General features: G+C 43.3%; 1 protein-coding gene across 1 annotated transcript in view; it reads right to left on the bottom strand.

The window, feature by feature from the left end:
- The window catches only part of LOC126471614 (uncharacterized), a 75,742-nt gene extending 70,466 nt beyond the window's left edge, over window positions 1-5,276 (bottom strand). Inside the window, exon 1 of the mRNA XM_050099854.1 lies at window positions 4,646-5,276. The gene's annotated coding sequence lies outside the window, so the exon portion shown is untranslated. The remainder of the gene's footprint in view (window positions 1-4,645) is intronic.
- Between the last annotated feature and the right edge of the window lie 7,212 nt (window positions 5,277-12,488).

Here is a 12,488-nt window from a genome sequence, read left to right on the forward strand (position 1 = left end):
AAAGCTTGCACAGGATAGAGTAGCATGGAGAGCTGCATCAAACCAGTCTCAGGACTGAAGACCACAACAACAACAACAGTAACACTGTACGTGGACGATCTGCTAGTCGCAACGCCCACATGGGAAGAGCACCTGGATGCACTAGATAGAGTGTTCAAGACGTTCTCTGAGTTCGGCGTAACAGCCGACTTAGAGAAATCGAAGTTTGCTAGAGATAAATTAAAATTTCTTGGACACATTGTTTCTCCCACAGGCATATTATCTGATCCAGAAAAGATGGATGCAATTCGCAAGTTACCAGCACCTGCCACTAAAATGCGACTTAAATCTTTCCATGGACTTGCATCATTTTTTCGCCGTTTTACACCCAATCAGTCGATTAATGATCCTGATCTTTTAAATTTACTGGAAAAGAATGTGGTTTGGCATTGGTCAAGCAAATGCCAGCAGGCGTTCGATAATATCAAACAGAGTTTGAAATCAGCGAACATCCTGCATCACCCTGACATGATCAAAGATTTCTGCATAGCAACTGATGCTTCCTGCTCTGGTTTAGGAGCATGCCTCTTTCAGGAGGACAACACAGAAGGCTAGATAACGTACAAATTCATCAGTTTTGGAAGTCGAGTACTGACTGAATGTGAAAGAACTTACACCGCTACAGTGTTAGAGGCATTGGCCATTGTGTGGTCTTTTAGGAAATTTAATTATTACATCCATGATAAACATATCAAAGTTTATTGTGACCACCAGGTGCATTGTTTTCTCCGAACGTGCAAATTGTTGCATCAGCGCCTAGCGCGGTGGACGCTGCTACTTCAGGAATATGATTACGAAATTGTGCATATAAGTGGTAGGGTGAACGTCGTAGCAGACGCGCTCTCTCGTTTACCACAAGATTTACCTGAGTATTCAGACTTAGTGGAACAAATGTCCAGTTTCAAAATTATGTTGATGAAAGACACTTTGCTCCGCCAGTGCTATTTAGAAATGTGTAGGAACATGGCTAATTTACAGGATGCAGATGACAGGTGGGCCCAACTCAAGTGTACGCTTGCCGAGCGGCCACACCACGAACTGTCACAACACTTTACGATAATGATGCGCTTTTTCGCCGCCAACGCAAACAACCGGAGTCATGGTGTGTCTGCATACCAGACAGGTGTAAGGAACATGTGATATGGTACATCCATATCGCATGGGGGCACTTTGGGGTGGAAAAGTGTAAGAAAAAAATTGAGCCGTACTGTTACATATTGAATCTGCACTGTTGTGTGCATAAATTGCTTCGCACCTGTAAAGTTTGTCACCGAAGTAAGCCTTCTAGTCTTCCCAATAAAATAGCACTGCATCCAATTATCACAAATAAACCAGGAGAGGTGGTGGCCATTGACGTCTCCGGCCCCCACCCTCAGGCGAGGGGAGGTGTCAAATACATTGCGCCTTATACGACCTCTTCTTGACATATGTACGTTTGTATACCACTAAGTCAGCAACAGCAGCGACAATCATTAAACGATTCCGAGAACATTTATTTCCCAGGTTTGGGAAGCTGGATGCTATTCTATCCCATAATGCATCAGATTTCACTGGCAAGAGATGGAAAAACTTCTTGAAGGGAAATGGTATCTGCCAGATACTAATAAGCAATTTCCATCCAGAATCAAATCCTACAGAAGGATTATCCGGGAATTTAATAGGTTCATTCGAACATATATACTGAATAAACAAATCAAATGGGTGGAATTTTTTCACCATTTGAGCACATGGTAAACAATTTTCCCCATAAAAAGACGCAACTTACACAGCTATTATGTTCGATACTAAAGAGAGGAATGAATGGGTCAATCCTCTGCCGAAACGCTCTGATGGTGAATTATCCAGAGAGGAACGAATCAGACGAGCGCTTAATGCTGCTGCACAGACAAGGAAGCGTGCTTATAATAAGAAGCTTGGCAAAGTGTAAAACTATAAAGTCGGAGATCGTATCCTCCTGAGATCACATCCAAAATCTTCCTTACTTTTAAGGCGGAACAAGAAGTGGCAAACTTTGTACACCTTCCCATACGAAATTGTACGCATTCTTTATGAAGGCAGTTACTTGCTAGCCTACCCAGAATCTCGGAAGATCAAAGGCTTATACCATCAAAATGATCTCAAGAAACATGTACAATGATGAACAGAATTTATATTTATCTATGTAAACAAGGGCATGCAGCATTTTGTATTATTTTCCTTATTATTATTATCTGTGTTATCTCATGGATTTTGTATTCACATACGAGGGTCACTCCAAAAGAAATACATACTATTTTTTTAATCCATCTTTTATTCTACATGTTTGAAAGTTTTACAGTGTGTAGATACATCCTTTAGGAACAATATTTTCATTTCTCCACATAATTTCCATCCCTCTCAACTGCCTTACACCATCTTGGAACCAGTGCCTGTATCCCTGCATGGCATAATTCTGGACCAACCTGTTGGAGCCACTGTTTGGCAGCGTGCACAAGGGAGTCATCATCTTCAAACCTTGTTCCACAAAGAGAGTCTTTCAGTTTCCCAAAGAGATGATAGTCACATGGAGCCAGGTCAGGACTGTATGACGGGTGTTTCAGTGTTGACCATCCGAGTTTTGTGATTGCTTCCATGGTTTTTTGACTGACATTGTGCATTGTCATGCAACAACAAAATTTTTTAACGCCAACACTTTCAGTATTCTGCAAACACTTCCTACCCCTATCCCAACGTAGCATGACAATTCGTTCACTGTGATGCGTCTGTCAGCAGTCACCAATTCGTTAACTCTCTGCACACTGTCTGGAATGTGTGCAGTACGAGGCCTGCCGCTGCGAGGAAAATCCTCAATATTGCCGTGATCGCTTTCATCACGTAACCTGCTTGCCCACCGACTAACTGTACTGCGATCGACAGCAGCATCGCCATAAACCTTTTTCAACCTCTTGTGGATGTTTCCCACTGTCTAATTTTCACAGCTCAGGAATTCTATGACAGCACGTTGCTACTGACGAACGTCAAGGGTAGCAGCCATCTTGAAGACATGGTATGACGGCGCCACTCACGGGAACAGGTTGAACTAAGTTTGAAAACAAGCAGGAAGGATGTATCTACACACTGTAAAACTTTCACACATGCAGAATGAAAACTGTATTTTTACAAAAATAGTGTGCATTTCTTTTGGAGTGACCCTCGTATTTGTTAAGAGAGACAGACTATGGACTATAAAAGGAACAAACAGAGAATGTAAAGTTGTACATAAACAAATGAACCGGATTTGACTAATTAATTGAGAAAGGACAGTAGTGCATACAGTGTGCATACTAGTCCAATGCAGAGATTATTACTAGTTTTGGTATTCGTTTCCTGTGTTTAGCTGTGAAGTATTTCTTTTGTTTCTTCTTTATTTGTATATTTTATATTTATTCCTAGAGTAATAAGTGTCATCCAGACACTGTCACTAATGAACTGAACAAAGGTAGCACCTTTAGTGCTTACAGAAAATAAACACGAACTGAAATGAAGTGAGAAATATTGCTAGTAAGGAAACTGTCAGTATCTGGCATAAATACAGTACGTAAATCTGTAAAGAGTTACATTAAGATGTACTGCTATTTCTATCTTTTATGCAAACAGCTCTATGACCATGCAGTCATGTTGCTGACTCCTATTAATGTTTCATTTTACTTGGATTTAAAAAAAAACTTGATTGAGTCATTTAAAGAATGTTTTATTAGGAAATTTCTTATTGACATATTTGCTACATGAATAGCGTATTCTCATATTTGGCACCAGAAATGTGCTACAGAAATAATTACATTCACAGATCTATGTAAATAATAGCTTTAAGTTTTTGAACTCATATTTAGTAAGTATTTAGTTAACTTCTGAGCATTAACATTTTTACTGATGTTTGTTTATTGTATATATCTATATACATTTTTCTGTGAACACAATTTATGACGTAGATAACATTGTAGTAAAGAAACATTTACGTGCCTTGCTGTATGCATAATTTTGTAAGACCATGAGATGAACCGATTATGCTAGGCGAGACACAGACTTGACACTTGCGGTTTTTGAGGCATGTTTAATTTCGCGAACACGAATTTCGGTTTTTAGCTTCCCTTTCTTTGGGAATATCTCGTGCTTTGCTCTCTGAGGTCGTTATTAGTTTGCCGTGAATAGGAATTTCACTTGCAGTGGGCAACAGGGAATTGTCGAGGCGTCATGTATGTGTTGACAATGATGTTGCACACATGAGCCACTCGGTAGGAATGTTAAATCAGACCGCTGGTGAAAATTGTATAGCAGTAAGATATTTCTATGAAGGCATGGTTTCAATGTGAACAAGTTTAATACGCATATATTATGTAAACAATAATGTATTTTGGATATCGATTTCTTGTATTCACGTAGCAGGGACACGCTTGTAAATAAGATGTACACTTGCAAACGTGACTGTTTATATGTTTCGCAAATAGTGCCACATGGACAGAAGGACAATAAAATGCACTATGAAGTGAACATGGGACACTCAGGCGAGTGCAAAATGTGCACTTTGAAGCGTTTATAAAACTTAGAACCACACAAAAAGGTAATGAACAATGGCGTAGCTCGGACTTACCGGTTTTGGGCTGTGTATAGCATCCGATGAGAGATGAATCGACGTCTTCAGCCTATTCTTGTGCCCTAATCCCATGGGTGATACACTTTTACACACACCCGAAGCAATATAGCGAAGTGCAGCATAGAGAAACGCTACTTTTAAGGCACAAACTGTGACTAACTTCGATAAAAACATTGTTGGGACGATATGTTATCGACAACACATAGAACTGCAATTCCACACGATGTGACTCTATAGTGCTACGAATAAACTGTGTTAGCAGAGACGTTTAATAAATGCCTGATTAAAAACACGCGTATAACCGCACTAAATAAGTGTAACAGATAGTGTTGAGACACGTTTGTTGTGGTCATTCAAACCGGGAACAGTTTTCAAACAGTGTGACAAACTTCAGTTGTGTGAATTGTTAACGCTCTAGTGAATAAACAGTGACAATTTACATTCGTGCTAGAGAGACACTTATCATGGAACACAACACATGTGCTAATCAGATTATTTTTCCCAGGATGCTACAGTGTAAAGTGTTTTATGTATTTTGTGCACGCAAGAAGCATTGCACGGACTGGCACCAAATGCGTCCACGCAGCAACCCAGCTCAAATCACGTACGCGAAGCGTGTCTGCGTACCTCATGCCACCGGCCGGCAGCAGGGCGCGCTACATGCGGTGCGTGATTGAGTGACATTGTTCCTATGAGATGGCGTTAGCGGCGACTTGTTGCCACCGCTGCTGATCGACGCTCTTCGCTTGTCTGCACAGTTGATTGAGCCCTGGGAGCATTGACCTTCTTTACGGCGACGCCACCGTGCGCTGAGCCAATAAGTTCGCTCGGCGGACTTCTAACTAATTAAAAACGCAAAGCAAACTGATATTTTTCATGAAACATGGACAAATACGTGCCAAGAGCACAGTAAGGAATACAGCGTGTGTGTTTCCTCATTTGTAAAAGATGTTTGCAGATGAAGTGACATTTATGGAACTTTTATGACTTGTACGACAATTTGCCGAACATTTAATGAGATGATCGATCCGTTGGACTTTAAAGGTGAAAGACAATTTTCGTAAACATGAACATTAACAAAACTATAACTAAAAGGTGAAACTCTTATATAAAAGTTTACCTGGTACCTGACCTCTGCGTTCAATTGAATTCTACTTTTTGTTTTCTAACTACGTTAAAAAAATAGAAAGTATCATTCAAGGGGGCAATGAAATGTTTCTTTTTATGTATGAATAAATTTAAGCCCCAGAAACTAAAATCATTTATGTAAACCTAAGTAAGAAATGCTGTATTTTTGTATTAATTCCGTGATTGTGTTCAAGTTGTCTTATGAAGTAAAACTGTAATTAATTTTTCTCAAATGTGAGAGAGCATACAGAAGTTAATACTAGCAAAAGAGAGCAACTGTATTTTTTAATTGGAAAATAATGCATCAGACGCAGCGCAGGTGGCGTCAACAGTCAAATTTTCTGCGTTCAACCACGCCAGGAAGGAGCGCAGTGATGTCTCTCCAACGTTTTTCCACGCAAGAGGCTTCCAAGACAGGAAGAGACTGAGGAAAAATGACAGTAAAGTTTCCTTCAGTTGTCTACTTGCATGTAAACACTAGTAGCGTCTGGGTAGCTCTTTCCTCTCTCCTCTCTCCTGAGGTCCGCTCTCCATTGATGTCTCCGCTCTTGTTGATCACTCTCTTAATGGTCGCTCTCTCGAATCATTATGTAACAGGCAGTTGTAGGTGAAAGATATTATCAAGGTGCGTAAAGTATTTATCTGCGTAAAAGTATGGTCAATGTATGAATAATTGTTATTGTTTATCAATGTTTCATTTCAATAACGTTAACCTTGCCGGCCAACCTCTCTATGTTTCAGCTAGGAGAACTGCAAGACTGTTGACATATCGTTTGCTGGCCGCTGCCACACATCATTGATGTTCGAACTTGTAGCAGCCACTCGTGCGTCCCTGAGATCTGTTAAGCCGATCTGTAAATGTAGTTTCCGGGCAGCACTGCTGCACTGCTGTGCATAACGCGTAATATTAATGATCGGCATACAGCCAACAAACAACGTGCACGGTCAGTCCAATCCAACGATATCAAAGCAGGTCACAATCTTGAATTATTAATTTCTCTCTCTCTCTCTTAGTGGTAAATTTATCTGTGCCGTGTGATAATTTAAACTTATTATTTTATTTTTACTTGGCTGCTTCTTTTAATTATTGGCACTCGAGTTAATTTCCTCTTATCAAATTTTATTTTTCAATTACGACTAAAGAGAGCAAAAAAATAGAGAGGAAACTTTCTTTTTCGTAAATAATAATTCAGCAAGACTTAGAGGCAGGCTTGTTCTTCACTGAAAAACAAGCATCTTTGTCCTGGCTTTGAATAGAATGATTCCAGCCAGGATAGTGATGTGAACTTTGTGTGAGAGAAATGGGGGTACAATGATTTACGCAGTCACTACAGCGCAGGCATATCGAACATGGCTCTAAGCACTATGGGGCTTAACATCTGAGGTAATCAGTCCCCTAGACTTAGAACTACTTAAACCTAACTAATCTAAGGACATCACACACATCCACGCCCGAGGCAGGATTCGAACCTGCGACTGTAGCATCCGCATGGTTCCGGACTGAAGCGCCTAGAACCGCTCGACCACAGCGGCCAGCATATCGAACGATGCCAGAGCAAGGCGAGGGGAAGTCAGAGCAGACCGGCAGACTAAGGTGTTGACATGAAGGCAGGACCCAGGTGGTCGGGTGAGGCAGCAGCAGAGCACTGCAGCGACGTGCACAGGTACTTCTTAGTAGCATTTCTATTGCCAAAGCGGTCAGACCTGACTGCTAAGCGAAGCAAGGTGTATGAAGGAATGGTGGACAGCTTGGCTTGCTATGATGCGGAGACCTTATCTGCGGCGATCGAATTGTCCAGATACTGTGTAAGGTGGTATCTCCCCGGCCGGCCGCTGTGACCGAGCGGTTCTAGGCGCTTCAGTCTGGAACCGCGCGACCGCTACAGTGGCAGGTTCGAATCCTGCCTCGGGCATGGATGTATGTGATGTCCTTAGGTTAGTTAGGTTTAAGTAGTTCTAAGTTCTAGGGGAATGATGGCCTCAGCCCCATAGTGCTTAGAGCCATTTGAACCATTTGAACCAGGAAGAGTCTCTTCTGATTCAAAGTGAAGCACACCGTTAGTACTGATATGAGCCAGCATCTGTAGCTGGCGGCACCCTGTGTTCTTCATGGCAACGGGAAATACTCGTTTCACACCTGGAATGACTCCTCCCGATATACACTGGATTTCTTCCCCTCCTTGGCAGCCATACCCCCAAGGAGCCCCATTACGCACCTGACACTGGAGCTCCCAACTACTAGTAATCCTACCTTCTGTGAATGGTCAGATCTTGTGGGTCGAGAGGCTTCCGCTGGTACACGGCAGCGAATGCATCTAGTTCAGAATCTTTGTCAGCCACAGACTGCGCCTGAAATTTGTTCGTCAGACGAACCATAGGCCCTTCGATCGCCTCTACAGAAAGTCTTTCGCTGCCTGCCGCACCATGGAACGATCTCCCAGTCGATCACGGATTAGGGGTCTATCAAGGGCTGTCACAGTAGTGGACTGATCAGTTGAAACCTGGAACGCACTGGAAGTACATTGCAAGCCCTACATCCAATGCCCCCTCCTCCCCCCCCCCCCCAAAAAAAGCGATGCTCATTGGCAAGAACCTCAAGCTGCGTGACTGAATCCAGCACAGAGCAGTGAGCGAAGTGTCAACAAGTCAGCTCGCGTCTGAACTCAGCAATCACAGTCGCTACCCATATTAAAGTGGAGGAACCACATACTAGACCCGTAGGCTGCGCGGGTTGCAACAGGAGCTGAGTGATTGTGGGGTAACGGACGTCTGCACAAGTAGAGGAGCAGTCATCAAGAACTGCCTGAAGATGCCAAAGAGTCTGTTTGACAAAACATTGTAGAGAACTTACGATGTGACCTGGGCGGACACCCAAGGATTCTACAAGTTAGAAATATGTCGGGAAAAGAACAGATCGTAAAATACTTTCTGTGTTCACATTTTTAATAGTTTTTGATATTGGTTGGCAACATAAGAAAATACATCACGAAATGGAACTACGAGGGCAGTTCGATAAGTAATGCAACACATTTTTTTCTGAAACAGGGGTTGTTTTATTCAGCATTGAAATACACCAGGTTATTCCCCAATCTTTTAGCTACACAACACTATTTTTCAACGTAATCTCCATTCAATGCTACGGCCTTAGGCCACCTTGAAATGAGGGCCTGTATGCCTGCACGGTACCATTCCACTGGTCGATGTCGGAGCCAACATCGTACTACATCAATAACTTCTTCATCATCCGCGTAGTGCCTCCCACGGATTGCGTCCTTCATTGGGCCAAACATATGGAAATCCGACGGTGCGAGATCGGGGCTGTAGGGTGCATGAGGAAGAACAGTCCACTGAAGTTTTGTGAGCTCCTCTCGGGTGCGAAGACTTGTGTGAGGTCTTGCGTTGTCATGAAGAAGGAGAAGTTCGTTCAGATTTTTGTGCCTACGAACACGCTGAAGTCGTTTCTTCAATTTCTGAAGAGTAGCACAATACACTTCAGAGTTGATCGTTTGACCATGGGGAAGGACATCGAACAGAATAATCCCTTCAGCGTCCCAGAAGACTGTAACCATGACTTTACCGGCTGAGGGTATGGCTTTAAACTTTTTCTTGGTAGGGGAGTGGGTGTGGCGCCACTCCATTGATTGCCGTTTTGTTTCAGGTTCGAAGTGATGAACCCATGTTTCATCGCCTGTAACAATCTTTGACAAGAAATTGTCACTCTCAGCCACATGACGAGCAAGCAATTCCGCACAGATGGTTCTCCTTTGCTCTTTATGGTGTTCGGTTAGACAACGAGGGACCCAGCGGGAACAAACCTTTGAATATCCCAACTGGTGAACAATTGTGACAGCACTACCAACAGAGATGTCAAGTTGAGCACTGAGTTGTTTGATGGTGATCCGTCGATCATCTCGAACGAGTGTGTTCGCAGGCTCCGCCATTGCAGGAGTCACAGCTGTGCACGGCCGGCCCGCACGCGGGAGATCAGACAGTCTTGCTTGACCTTGCGGCGATGATGACACACGCTTTGCCCAACGACTCACTGTGCTTTTGTCCACTGCCAGATCACCGTAGACATTCTGCAAGCGCCTATGAATATCTGAGATGCCCTGGTTTTCCGCCAAAAGAAACTCGATCACTGCCCGTTGTTTGCAACGCACATCCGTTACGGACGCCATTTTAACAGCTCCGTACAGTGCTGCCACCTGTCGGAAGTCAATGAAACTATACGAGACGAAGCGGGAATGTTTGAAAATATACCACAAGAAATTTCCGGTTTTTTCAACCAAAATTGGCCGAGAAAAAAACTGCCCTCGTATAATGCTACTGGAAGCTTTCAAAACTTGGCAGTTTCAAGTACAAGAAGAAAGATGACAGCCATAATAGTTTTAGATTTCAAGCCATATGACACTAAATACAGTTGTTTCTATTCAGTATCCATTACGTGTTGTGACTTACTACAATTTGATATAGAACAGATACACCTCTCTCTATGACGGAGGAGGATGCGAGTTCGGTTTGCCAGGAGAATAACATTTTTTTTTCTTTTTCTTTTTTTTAAATGATAGTTGCATCCCCTACCACTCGCTGCGTGCGCTCTTGATATCAAATCACTAACCTTTTGTTTGTTCCCTGATGCACAAATCTACACGAAATTATACGATTTCCCTATAAATATTCTTTGTAGTGTCACAAACAGTCGGAGACGCCTGTAATCGCTGACACAATGTCTGCTTAAGCCATTTCACAAACTGTACTATACGTCAAGATTTATGTTTGTTATGCGACTACAGAAATTGGTTTTTACCTTTTCGTGTAACGTCTGACCAGCCAACGGCCTTGCCGCAGTGGTAACACCGGTTCCCGTCAGATAACGGAAGCTAAGCGTTGTCGGGCTGACCTAGCTCTTGGATGGGTGACCATCCGGTCTGCCGAGCGCTGTTGGCAGGCGGGGTGCACTCCGCCCTTGTGAGGCGAACTGAGGAGTTACTTGATTGAGAAGTAGCGGCTCCGGTCGCATAAACTGTCATACAGCTGGGAGAGCAGTGTGCTGTCCACATGCTTCTACATATCCGCATCCAGTGACGCCTGTGGGCTGAGGATGGCACGGTGGCCGGTCGGTCCCATTGGGCACTCTGAGGCCTGTTCGGATAGAGTTTAGTTTAGTTTAGTTTTTAACATCTGATCATGGAGAGAATGTGTGCCACTTTTGAAAGAAGCCGCGCTCTAGAATATGTGATAGCAAGTTGTAATGAGCCGAATGCCATCGTCAGTCAGAGCAGCGATCACATAGCATTCATAGCCCCACTTTCGTAACACTTTATCAACAGTCGCAGCACTGATTAACTTGAAAAACACAGTATTTTTCCTGATCCAGTTACCAGGTATGGACGGTTTCAGAACTGAGACCAATTACCTGTGTAATCCAGTCATCTATTTCCAGGGATGTCGGTTGAACAGGCCGGGATTCCTTATCAAAAGCAAATACCAGAGTATTCTTCCTGAGGTTTGTAGCCATGGTTAATCCAGCGACGCAATTTCGGTTAAACAACCGAAATTCCAATTAGCAGCAGCAAGACCAGAAAGAGGGATCAGATCACAAGGAATAGAAACGAACACGGAGATTAACGGACGGACAGCACTCGGCGAAGCACAAGTACAGCGATGTAAACACGGGAGTGCAGCGCAGCGGTTAACACCGGCCACTCGCGAGCGCGGCTGAAACGGAACTGACAAGGAGACGGCACGAGCGTGGGGTCGGGGATTTGTCCGAAATTTTGTGTGGTGAAAGAGGACCCCTAACGCCTCACGTGGTTAAAATATTAGGACGCACTACCCGGAAAATCCCGAGAAAAATCGATCCAAAGTTTCTTAGGTGCCTTATGAGTATAAAATGTTAGCCCATTACCAAGCCGCCTTCTGGCCTACATGGTTAGCGGTCAGACCCTTACGCCAGAGGTCTCAGGTTCGAGTCCTCCTCTGGCACTTTTTTTTCTTCTGTTGCTTGCAAAATTGCAGCGCATTGTTACAGGAGAATCGTCGTGAAATTAATTCCCGGGAAGGCTGTATAAAAATTCATTCTATAATTCACCATCAGTTATCGTCACCAATATTCTGAGACATGATTCAATATGCCTGGTTTGCCTCAAAATTATCAGATACTCAAAACATTTTCGTAAATGTTAATGGGGCATATTTTTGTACAGATTTATTGCAAACGCCGCGTGTTTGTAAAAAATCCGCTTTTATATGTTGCGCAAGATGTCGCAAAAATTATTGCTTTGTTTGTTTTTGTTGTGTCTAGACTAGATAGCCTAGACACAATGAGAGGAAGCCGAAAGGCACGCGCTGAGCTAAAGCAAGGTGTGTGAGGTCTGAAACAGGATACGTTATGAATGCTATAAAGAAAAGTACGTAGCTTCTGGAATACTTAACTTTAATCCATCCTTTTGGTACATCTGGAGATTGTGGCGATACAAGTGAGACTCTTTAGATACATGCAATGTTACTAATAGCGCCTTGCTAGGTCGTAGCCATTGACTTAGCTGAAGGCTATTCTAACTATCTGCTGGGCAAAGGAGCGAGGCTTCGTCAGTATAGTCGCTAGCTACGTCGTCCGTACAACTGGGGCGAGTGCTAGTCCGTATCTCGAGACCTGCCTTGTGGTGGCGCTCGGTCTGCGATCACACAGTGGCGACACGCGGGTCCGACA

Source organism: Schistocerca serialis, chromosome 3 (genome assembly GCF_023864345.2).
Source record: "Schistocerca serialis cubense isolate TAMUIC-IGC-003099 chromosome 3, iqSchSeri2.2, whole genome shotgun sequence".
Lineage (NCBI taxonomy): Eukaryota > Metazoa > Arthropoda > Insecta > Orthoptera > Acrididae > Schistocerca > Schistocerca serialis.